This window comes from Stegodyphus dumicola, chromosome 9, assembly GCF_044657685.1.
Source record: "Stegodyphus dumicola isolate Sdum_Otavi_A_Nest chromosome 9, ASM4465768v1".
Taxonomy (NCBI): domain Eukaryota; kingdom Metazoa; phylum Arthropoda; class Arachnida; order Araneae; family Eresidae; genus Stegodyphus; species Stegodyphus dumicola.
The window spans coordinates 186380054-186392967 of record NC_140776.1 but is presented as its reverse complement, the minus strand read 5'-3'; the positions used below and the strand labels follow the sequence as shown (position 1 = coordinate 186392967).

Here is a 12914-nt window from a genome sequence, read left to right as displayed (position 1 = left end):
GCAGCCGTCATTAAAGTGGCGCGCACACTGGACATTAGAGATTTTTGCTTCTTGAAAAAACTGTTCGCATCGTGGAAGTGAGTTCCCTAGAGCACTGTGAGATGACAGTATATTTATATTTTTTTTTTTGATGATTTGGGGGTAAATTGTTTAGGTATTTTGGTCCAGAAGTAAAGGTTTCCATGGCTTTAACTTCACAGTCCTGATTTTACGATAGTATCTGATATTATAGCTCGTTTTAATCTAGAAAAATGGTATTTTTAAAAATGCCTATAAATTCCAATCATTAGTTTTTCATAATTAGCTTCCCTAATTTGGCGCATTTCAGTTCCTAAAATTTGCGATACAGAGAAGATTAGCAGGGCCTCTGCACAAGGATGGCATTCTCAGATTATTACGCTCAACGCATTTTATTATTCTAATGTTAGCGCATTTATATACTGTGCAAATAATTCCCAAGAATACAATTTCTTGATATATAATCTACTTCATCTAAGTGTATTATGTTTCAACTATATTTTGTATTTCTTATATAGCAAACAACATTTTCATGTTTGTTTAACTTAGATATTAATCTAGTTTCACAAATTCATGGTTTAGCGCATTTACTATATACTTTGCAAATAATTTTCAAGTCTTTATCGCAAGAATACAATTTCTTGATATATAATTTACTTCATCTATGTGTATTATGTTTAAGCTTTAATTTGCATTTTCCATATAGCAAGTAACATTTTCATGTTTGTTTAACTTAGATACCAATCCAAGTTGCGCAAAAGCATTTATTCTTCTATTTCCATCCAAAGGTCTCGGACCACAACGCCAGCTAGTGGTCAAAACTCCTAGCGGATGAAACCTCAAGAAACACCAGCGATGTTCGATGTGTCCTAAAATTTATATTTCGATATTTTGAAAGTTGAAACATTCATACTCCATTTCTTGTTATCTTAACTCAGGGGCGCCCTTTGCAGGTGTTCGGATTGTGCCCTGCACAGAGGCCCCTGATGGGAAGGGGCGTTATTTCAAGGAAGTTTACACTAATTAAATGGGCCTGGGTTCGAATTCCGGAGAGGGCATGGTTGTAACTGTCCTTACTTTCAGAGGAGGCAATGGTGGCCATCTATTGGTGCTTCCATAATGAAATGGTCATCTCTTCTGGCCCGTGTTAATGACGGCTAATTGCTATTAAATAAAGCATCCGGCCATTAAAATAATAATAATCTCTACATATAACAAAAGAAAGAGTATGTGAGTCTTTCGTTAGTGGTGTGCGTAAGCTAATAGACACATAGCTACGACATTTGGTACATAGGTGCATCTAGCCAAGAGCCAGTGCACCTCCAAGCGATTTTTTTTTCAAAATTCGAATCAGAATTTTTTTATTTTATCTTTTTTGATGAAATCGCATCATTTTGAATAGTTTCATTCTTTTAGAAATATGGTTTTGGCTACAGTTCTTAATTCGATGCTTTGTATACTGGACTACTGACTGTTAAAAATCGTCACTGTTGCCACTTGGAAAATGGGAGGTATAATTCCGTGCAGTTTTTAAATTTAATTTTTCTCTTGGATACTGGACGTTTGGTGAGAGAAGGCAAGCGGAAGTTATTTAATTTATTTATTAGCGTATTTAATATTTGTATTAAGGGAAATGCTTATTTCATTGTAATTTTTTATATGTAATACATTTTTATTTAAATTTGAGTCCTTTATATATATATATATATAATTGTTCTGTAGAATAAAATTCTGTGCAGTTTTAAATTTAATGTTTGGTTTTTCCCTTTAGGCATTTTTTCTATCAATTTAAAAATTAAACGAAGCCTGGCCGCGTAGCTGCTAGTAATAAATAAACAAAACGACTACCTTATGTTTAGGCAGAAATAATTTCTGCCAGATAGAATCGATAGAGTTTTGATTACTACAGAATTTTATTTCGAGATTTCATCGTTGATCGGCATTTTCGAGGTTTTCCCTGTGTATAACATGTATACGAACTAGTTCTCCTAGTCCTTCACGAAGGCATCGTGGATGATCCTCAAGCAGTTAGCCCTCAAGGCTTTGTGGTATTCGCATAAACCAAACCTGAACTCAGAAAAGACAGATGAAACATCGCTTCATAAGGTTATTTTATCTAGTTTCTATAGCAAACAGATCACAAAGCAAAAAATCGCTGTCTTGTTATGTTCACGGGAATTCGCATGGTCTTTTTTAAATACTGCTATTACTTTACTTTCAGAACACCTTGCGAAATAATGCTCAAGCATAATTGTTCTTTCTGTTTAAAAAAATTCATGATCATTTTGCACCAAGCAAACTGTTTCTAAAGCTAACAGCCTGAACTTCAACTGAAATTTCAAGCGATATATTTCTTATAACAGTATAAAGATTAAATATACCTAAATTATATTTAAAATAAATAGATAACTTAAATATATCTATTTATTTACTGAAGCAATTTGACATTAATATACCATTTTCAAAGTTTTTGAAGGTCTGATGGGCACGAATTTTAGTTAACCCTGCAGAATCGAGATTCCAGGCTTTTATAGTGTTTTAGAATCCAACCTGCATGTTCTCATGAATAAGTACAAATTAGCAAAATATGAACTCTCCTACTTCGGGGTTTCCGGAGCAGTACTGATTATTTTTTAATCAGTACTGCTCAACCCAAGGAAACACTCAAGCAAGCATATTCGTTTCGTAGAGAATCGATTCTAAATTAAAATACCAATGTTTCGCATCTTAAGGTACATGGAAACCAATGTGAAAACAGCGTAGGGGATTTTCAATCAAAATTCGGTATCGAGTTTTAAAGTGCATTTTAAAACCTATGATCTCTCCCATAAGTTTACGTTTTATTACTCTGCATTTTAAGACATTATTTGTGCAATAGAACGTCTATGATCGAATGTAGTGATTAGAACCGTAACCACACCGAGAATCAGAAACTCAGTCAAGAGAGACTAAAATTTAAATAGGTTTATTTTTTTTTTACAACATGATAAGAAATATATGTATACTAGAACGTCTATGATCAGAGGTAACTGGAACCGTACCCACCCGGAAACAGAGAATCGGAAATTCAATAAATAAAAACAAAATTTAAAATGGTTTTAAATTTTTTTCAAAAAATTTCACAAATTGTTTATTAAAAATTCAAAAATAAGTACTTAATTACTATATTTAAAATTTAAAAAAAGTCCATTAATAAAAAATATTTTTTTTTCCTACAATAAAACAAGTAATCCATATAAGTGTTCATGAAAAACATTCGTAAAAAACAAAGAAATAAACGAAATGTTTCGAAATTCACACAAATTATGAAATTTTATAAAATTTTATCGAATTTCATATATTCTTTTTTATTTACAAGGCACTAGTTCTTTTTTTAAAGAAATTGTAACCCCTTTTTTTTATGATTCTTATAATTCTATTATCCGCTACATAATTACGGCACTTTTTGATCAAAAAAAAGAAAAAAAGAAAAGAAAAGAAAAAGATGGAAAGGCTGAGTGGGGTTTCAGGACCTTGCTCCTAATACCCAAGATCTTTGCATAAGGCTTCAAATAATTGTATACCGTGTATTTGTAATTGTATATTCAATACGTAAGTCTAGAATTTATGTAAAGTTTCTCTGTAAATGTATTGTTAGGCTAGCTTCTGATGTGGGCCAACCGATAGCCCAGCGGGTACAGAAGTGCGGCGCAGCACTACCTGTCAAAGTCACTGACGAAATTCTCGTGCTCCGTCCACTTTACCCTGTATCTCTTCCTGTATACAGCTTCATTATGGCTAAATTTCCCAATCTGTATCCCGGGTATTTTTTTTCGTCTCTGAATACCTGAAAAATGTAGTTCGCGGTTTTCTACATTTCAAAATTCCGAACTCCTTTTATCTTCTGAAATATGCCTAAGAATTTATTGTCAGTTGGCGCTTGATTGTTACTCTCCTGTTTAATACATGTAAACAATGCATTTTACCATAGGTCAAGGATTCTCCAACTTTTTAAATTTGTTACCACATAAATAAGAATCAAATATATATGTACCATCATGCCTCAATTTATCTACTAAAAGGAGGGCCATTTTAATTCATTTTCAACATTCATTTAAATCTTTTGGGTAAACATTATACCACCAGAAAATATGAATTGTACTGCTAGTGGTACATACGAGACTTTTACAAACCCCAAAAGAAAATAAAAAGGTGATGGGACATTTGCAATTTTCCATCAGACCAAAATATTGAGATACGCATAAGACCAAAATAATGAGATAGAAGAAAGACCGAAAGATCAGTGAGTGCTAGAAGGATTCGCAAATGTTTCTTATTTTCGTTACACCGTTTCTTATATTACTTTATCTCTCCAATGAATCCCTTAAGTTCATTACCTGATTAGTTGATAAAGACCTACGCTGATACAGACTCACTTAACCCTTACTGTACATGAACGTTACCCAATCAGCCTGTACTGTACATGATACCAAAGAACGTGAGAAAATTTAACAAAATCTTCTTAATTTTATATCGCATAATGGAATTTTCCTAAGAAGTAAACATCTGATCGGTTTTCAGAGCTGCTCACTTGAATTGTAGTTTGGTTTGATTTATTTAATTACGACAAAGCTCACAAGGCCTAAGTACAGGGACGCCTTCGGGGAGGACTTTCTGAGGGCCACTGGCTCGTATGCACTCTACACATGGGGAAACAGCGAAAACGCTCATGCAGCCAGCCCATTCGCCGGAATTTGTACCAAGGACCGAACTATCAGTGATCAGCGACTTCCCCCCCTCTGCCAATGGTGGGCCCACTTCATGTATAGAAATATTAAAGTTCAGTTATAGAACGTAAACTTATAAGGTATTTCTCCCGCCTTCTTTGCATGCTTTCGTGGTGTAATGGCCAGCAAACTCGGCGCGTATTCGAAAGTTCAGAGGCTCGAGTCCGGCGAGAGCATTGCTCATTTTTCGAGACTCCCGCTTCGAAATAATCTTATGTCTCTACAAACTTACCCAACGTTCTTGAACAAGAATGTAATTAATTTACATCGGTGCAACGTAAATGAAGAGGCAGCTTATTTTTAGAGTAAAGCATGGGATTGCTCATAGTTGAGAAAGATATGTTGCCAACTTATACAAATTGTTCTTTAAACCTTTTTATTTCTCAGTACTTCGGTGAATATTTTACATTTTTAGCGTTCTAAATTTAATTTTAGAACTAGAAATGCATACGCACGAACAACATGATGTACACTGTTGTGACATTTAATAGAATTTCAGGAGTACGACCATGAATAGTACGCAAGCGTCTTTGTTTCAAGTCTCGTTCGTCAAAAAGATTTACAGATATTAAAAGATTCATATGTTGTAACCATGAGCTTAGAAATAGGAAATAAATAAATAATAAGAAGAAAGCAGAATGTTTTTGTTCAGTGTAGTATCGCTATATGTATTGGGAAAAAAAGCAAATGATAGGATATCAGCTGTCGAGCGGTAAAAGCTGCTGAACACTGGCTGTTCGGTACTGAGTACGAGTACTGACGAACGCTCTGACTGCCTGCATGAACGGTTTCGTGGTTTTCTCCATGTGTAACGTGGATGCGAGCCAGTTTTACCTCAATGACCTCCACGGAGCACCAATCCTTTTCCTTGTAGTGCCTAAGGGCGGAGAAAAAATATGCAAATGATTTCCGCTGCTCTCAAAAACGAAAGATTTGCATAAATAAGTTCGACCTTCTTCTGATTTAATCTTTTACAAAATCGCATGTATTTACCGTATATTCCAGCGTATAACTTTTAATACAAAAAATAAGATCGAAATTCATGCGGGCACGTTATACATTAGATATAAAATGCATAACTTATTGGTTTCTCAGAGTTTGTTAAAAAGTCATTTATAATTTGTTTTTACTTATCGGAGTATCTAATCTGAACGAAAGTTTTCTTCTCTTTTATTTAAATATTCACTTAAGCGCTTCGTGTTTTGAGGTTTTTATCAAGTTGAATTGAGAACTAACTACGCTAAAGAACCCATTGAGAAATTATTCATTATGTTCAGTGTTTTTGAGGACATATACAGTGGTAAAATTATCAATAGTATACGAAATTAATTCCGTACGCTGTATAGTTATTCTTAGTTTTTTACATTATTCTTAAGCTGTAGGATTTTGGTGTGTTGTATGCATTGTTTTACTATCTATGCTTTCGGTATGCGCGTTAATTATTTCTCGTCCCTCCTTTGATGTTGAATGTATTTGTATTCTTCAGGTACTTAATGTAGTGGTCTTCAGCTGAACTTCATAATATTTTTAGGAGCAATTTTCTCTTAGCTAAGTTAAACAGGAGATTTCAGTATAGGTCAAATTTTTATGAAATTTATATATTTCTTTTAAACTTTTATAACAAACTCACGGAGCTCTGTCAGAAAGTATAAACTTTTTGATGGAGGTTTGAATAGGGAGAGTCTGAAAGAATTGGAATCCTATTCATACTGCTTGGTTAGTTTTCCGATTGGGAACTCCATTGTTTGCACCATTAATAAGAACCTGTCTCTGCTATTTTCCGTCAGGGTCCTAAGTATGCCAGTATTGATAACTTGTCCTTGATATTGCCTCCAAATGAAGAAATAGAGAAATAACGGTATATTGCAAAGGACCTATTTGTTCCCTTGCAACACATGTATTGGTAACATTCGAACAATTAACTTCCTGGAAAATAGAATTTTTTCAAGAAAAAGAAACTCTTTGAACAGGGCAATTTAGAATGCAATAAGGTTAGAAATGAGAAGAATACGACCCGATGCAGCTGGTCTAAAAATAGACCTTATGATCTTGTTTGAGTCGCTTCTAAATTCACCACAAATCCAAACTCAAACTGATAAAGGCATTTTCTCCCTCCTTTCTGCATACCTTCCTGGTGTAATGGCAGCACATTCTGCGCGTAATCGAGAGGTCCAAATTCGAATCCTGGGGAGGGTGTAGAGTCATTAGGATTATCAAAGTAGGAAACGCGAAAATGAGTAGTACCCTCGCCTAGACTCGCACCTGGACCTCTGGAATACGCGCCGAGTGTGCTAACCGTTCCACCACGAAGACATGCAGAAAGGAGGAAGAAAATACCTTATAAGAGCATTGCTCATTTTTCCCATCTCATGCTTTAAAATGACCTAATATCTCTTCAATGCAATATCTATAAATATATCGTGTATATTTTTCGTGACACAAACATCTGAAATTCTCTCTTTATAATTATTTCAAATCGTTACAAACAAGTTGAATAAATTCCTTAAAAACACATACTCCAGGTCTGTGCAATTACGTTGTGTCTAATATGTGAGTTTTATGCTATATTTGTTTCACTGATGATATTTCATTGCTAATTAGGTGTCATTATCACGGCATATGTAGTCTAAATGCTGTGTTAAATGTGTGACTTATGCTTGCTTAGTATAGTTGTAACTTATATAGTAAAATTGAGTTTATTATGAAATGGCGTCGTGGAAATAAAATATTAAAATATCTGATTATTACCCTTACGAAATCTATATGTCAAAGAGTTACTTCTCAAATTCATGTGGTTGAAGTGCAGGTATTTTGAAAGAAACTAGTACGGTCGATGGTTTTTTTCCAGTACACACAAAGCGCTTTTCCTATATAGCTCCGAGCCGTATGCAAACCAATGTCTGGCGTTTGAATACACATAAAGGATTATTATCCTAAAGGTGCAATTTGCCCAGAAGGGCTATTACTTACGTTTTGGCATTTTGCGTTGATTCACTATAAACAGCGAATCACATTTTAAATTGTTGCCGCTAAATGTTAAAGCCCTGTATTATATTTAAAGAAAGGAAATAATGAAAAGGCTGTATAAATGCATGTACGTTTCTCGCATTGACATAAAACAAGGATATCTAAACTCATCGGGTTTTTAATAACGTACGTCTCCACCCGAATATGGGCATATGAAAGCCCAAATTTGGAATTTATTTTATTAACTATTTCATATATTGTAAAGCATTTGCGAGTTTCTGATTAAGAAACTCAACGATTTCAAAGCGAAGAATGGCAAAACTTTAAGGAAGAAAAAAAAAAAAAAATTATCTCCAGGGCGCGAGAATGCGTATCAGAAATTCTAAAGATATGCTCTTTTAAATATTTTGGGATATTGCTATTGAATATAATTTTATGTTTTAAGCGCGACGAACATGATATTTAATAAACAAAGGTAACATAAAAAAAATATAAAAAACGCTCCTTGGGCTTAATATAAAATCTGAAATCTTACAGATCTTTCTTAACAATTTTTTTTCAATTGTTTTGATTACTACCATAATTTGACTTGGCAGAAAACATGCCGATACATATGTTTTAGGAAAAAAATACTGATTCTTTATTATTTTTTGGGATGCTGCGATTAAGTTCCTTCTCAAATTTCTTGATTTAAGCCATACGGTTATTATTTTTTAAATAATTTTTGGGTTGTTCCTACATATTCTAAATCTCAGGTATTGTAACTGATGGAATGAGTACAAGTATAGGCTTTTCAGAGAGATTGTTCAATTCGTGTTATTGACACAGGTTAGTAAGCTTGAAAGTATTTAACACGTGGTTATTCATTGAAGGACCAGAAATTTAAAAAAAAATAAATAATTTAGTATTCTTTTTAAATGTCTTAAATAGGTTTTGAAAAATTTGTCCGGCTTATCATTTCATAAATCAGCACACCATTTCCGAAAAAATCCGATATTCTATTAAAATATGTCGGTCAGAATTCCAGTGACAATATATCATATAAATACTGCTTGTAAAAAAAGTCTGTTATCCTTTATTTTTTTCTTCGGGTATATATCTGTTTTTAATAACTCTTGTGTCGATAGATATTTATGCATTTATATTTAGCTAATTCTTTGATACTATCACTTTTTGTAGTTATATCATATTATTGCTAAGTGTTGTGTTGACGAAGATGGAAAAGAAATACGCCAAAGTAAAACAAAGGACTTTGGTTTGGCAAATTTTTTTTGCTAATTTTATGATTTTGATGTATTTTCGTTTGTATTTTGTACCATATAGCTGTGAAATTTAACATTGATATAGCAATGATTATCGCTGACTATTTGTTCATATTAACAAAACCGTCATAATTATTGATTAGTTATGTACAGTATGTTCCCAAAATGCTAATGCGCATGTTCCCAAATGCTAATCATCATCATTTCCATGTACATTAGTGGTGTTTTGTATTGTTTTAATTTTGTATGGAATGCATTTTATTGACCTTCATCTTTTGAATTTCTACACCTGACATTGAAAGACATGCACTCGGGCTAATGTGAAAAGGTAGATTCTCGAGTATGGACAAAGAATTTGAAAGGGTGTCCAATTCAAATTCTTTGTTATGGCTAATGTAGCTGATAAGGTATTTCTTCAGAGGATTAGTTGCTCTACCCGTTTACACAAAAGCTTTTCATTTGTCTAGTGCGGGAATTTTCAGTTGTTTTCTTCAACAATAGCGTGCATGGGCTGGGCTTAATAGAATTCGCAGTTTCCACAAATAAATGAAATCTCTCTTTCTATTGGTTAGCAAATCCACTGACATATAAATTCTCAGGTGATTTCATCTGGATGTTTCATTTGGCTTCTATCTCTAGCTGTGTTTGTAGACTGTATTTGTGTGTGTTTGAAGTCTTACTCTCAACTGGTAAGTTCATCTCCATCTTATAAACATTTAATTTTTCTATATTAATCTAATGTAAGACTTGATGCTCAGTTAATTTAATTTTCTTGCTAAATTATAATTTAATGTAATTTTTATATGTGAAGTGAACAAGCATGACTTCACGGAATAATTTGTGACTGCAGCTTTTAAGCATGCGGAAACATTGTATATTCTCATAAATCTGTATTTCTGAAGATCTTTAATTTCTTGTGTGGTATAATGAGATAAGTAATGAAGTATTAAAAAGTTTTAGCATATAGCTTGGTTTATAGATACCTGAGTTTAAATGTGGTAAGAATTTAAAACTAAACTTTGATCGAGATAATTTGTAGTATTTTATAATTTCATTTCAAAGAATTATTTTAATCGGAATTTCTCGTTGATTTCTTTGTAAAGCAATATTAGTAGGGAAACTATGTTTGTAAACACGTGCAGTTTCCGAAGTCATATTATTTGTAGGTTTTTTGTTCTGAAAAGAGGGCATTGAATAGTGGTTTTAGTGTTTAAAACATATTTAACCCAAAAGACATTACGAATTCTAAAATTAACTAAATTTAATAATTTTTTAAAATTATTACTATAAAATTCCTTAGAAAATATTAGAGATTATTTTGATTATATGAGACAAGATATAAGCAAGCTTATTCAGTAATCTGCATTTCTAATGCAGTTTCAGAATTTAAATTTTAACATGGCTTAAAACGGATTAAATGTTTTTTTTTTTTTTTTTTTTTTTTTTTTTTGTTTCGTTTTCTTCGCTTTTAGAATGCTATTAATATTCGATTAACTTCTAAATTCTTAAATTGCTTCTCATGAGTCGTAAATTATTATCATTATTAGGACAAAGTGACAATTTGCTCCGAAGGACTATTAATTTCGTTTTCGTATTTTGCCGGTTGTACTATAAAACGATGTTTAACGTTTCAAATTGCTGCTACCAAATATTATGGCTCTGCATTACACTTAAAGAAATTAAATAATAACGAATCTATGTATGTTTCCCACATTGTAAGAAAACAACGATACCCAGAGATATCAAATTTCGAAGAATGTAGTCCTCGAGCCGAATATGGGCATCTGGAAGCCCAAATTTGGAATTCGTTTTATTATCTATTTAATATTTTGAAAACCTTTAAGGAATTTTTGATAAACAAACTCAACCTTTTCATAACGGGCAATGGCAACATTGTACGGGGGGATTATCTCTAGTGCACACGGAACTGTGTATTGGAAATTCTAAAGATATGCTCTTTTTAAATATTTTGTGATGGATTAAATTTTATGGTTTAAGTGCGAGTAACATTATATTTAACAAACAAAGTTAACACACGAAACGTTAGAAAAAACGCTTCTTTGGACGTAATATAAAATCTAAAGCACTTCAGATTTTTTAATTATTATTATTATTATATTAATTTTTAATCAAATGGGTATGTCTATTTAATAAAAATCTGAGGAAGTGTACTTGCCTTATTTTTGAGAAATATTACATGATAGTATACTCTTCTAGGTATGAGTCATTTTGTTCAGCCAGTTTTTATTAGAACTGTAATGAATTCTAAATTATGTGACAAAAGTGATGAATGTATTTATTTGCTTATTTTCTAAGATATTAAGATCACCTGTAACAATGTGGGCATGATTTTTATTAAAAGAGATTTAGAACATCATGAAATGCTAATTTCCAGTGTCTTAATAGTGATAGTTAGGCTAACTAATTTTTTGTTATATTTCGAATAGATCAAGATTTTTAACTGCAAAATATTATTTATTTGGCTAATTTCAATTGGAAAATACTATTACTTTGGTTAATTATTTTGATGATTTTGTGTGCAATTGGTAAGTATATTTTGCTGTGGTTAATAGAGGTACGAGTTTTAAAGAATAGTAATTTATAATGAAAAGTACTTGATGGGAATCCAAATTAAAATTTCGCTAGAACATGACCAGCAGAGCCAAATGCTAGAGTCTAAATTCAGGGAAACGCTCTTGTTGAAACTATTAATGTTAACAAGCTCAGGTAGCTGTCGCTAAATCACTTGTAAAGCCTTAGCAAGATGATTTTGGGCAAATACTAAATTTTTCTTCTTAGTCCTTCTTAAATAGAGTTATGTTTTAAGCCGTTCCTTAGACAGTCGATTAAAAGCTTGTCGCCCGAACTGCTGGAATTAATGTAGAGCAAACTCTTACACAGTTTCTGTGGAATAAATTATTAGGAGATTAATAAGTTCGCCATTCTTTTTTTATTTTCCTTAGTTTAAAAATCTGTCTGTACAATCACACATTTTTTTATAGTTGGTTCATTCTTATGGCGCAAAATAGAAATGAACTATTTGAAAGCAATATGCTTGTCAATAATTCCGGTAAATATCAGCAATGAAGTGCGTATAAGTTTATCTGTGTTATATAATGCAGTCGACCTCAAAGATACATTTTTCGAAGAATAATATGAGTATTTTAAGATATATATTTAGAAGGTTACATATAATGGGCTTTCCCGAAAAAACGCGTAGTTCTAAGGGTTCCCTGAGTCAACGAAGTTTGAAGACTCACGCATAAGAAATCTGCAGGATACGTTTTAAGAAACCTTTGGAAAACTAACAAAATTCGTAACATTCTTTTATAACGGCATTTTTAATGAACGTCGGATACGGAACAATTTCTTACAGAATTATATATATTTATACAATTATGTATTCTACAACAATTATGTGAATGTATTGTACAACAAAAGATATATTGCGCATTATTTTCTGCCTAATATATCACATTTGTTTCTTATTTCTATATAGGAAAATAGCCGTGGCGAGCTTTGCCATGATCAAATAAACCAAACCATATTTCTTAAACACTTTCAGTTATTTCATCCTGCTTTAGGCCCACTACCGGCCGTGCGGTAAAGTCGCTGAACATTGGCTGTCCGGTCCGAGGTTCGAATCCTGGGAGCGAACTGGCTGCATGGGCGTTTTTTAATTTTCCTATGTGTACCGTGTATAGGAGTTTCTTTTAGAAAGACCTCTACGAAGGCAGCCCTCACTTTAGGCAGCTAACACGAGAGAATCACCAAAACATCCCAAAAACCAAACCCAATTATCCTATCTTAAACTAAAATAATAATTTTCATTCTTTTATTTTTTTTATTTCAGTTTAATTATACGATCATTAATAAATATTCATTTCTTCTTTATCTAGTT

General features: G+C 32.6%; 1 non-coding gene across 1 annotated transcript; it reads left to right on the top strand.

Moving 5' to 3' along the window:
- The first annotated feature begins 310 nt into the window (after positions 1-310).
- On the top strand, positions 311-413 carry LOC146995580 (U6 spliceosomal RNA). The gene has a single exon (XR_015043247.1). It is a non-coding gene; the product is annotated as a U6 spliceosomal RNA (small nuclear RNA).
- Positions 414-12914: the final 12501 nt, after the last annotated feature.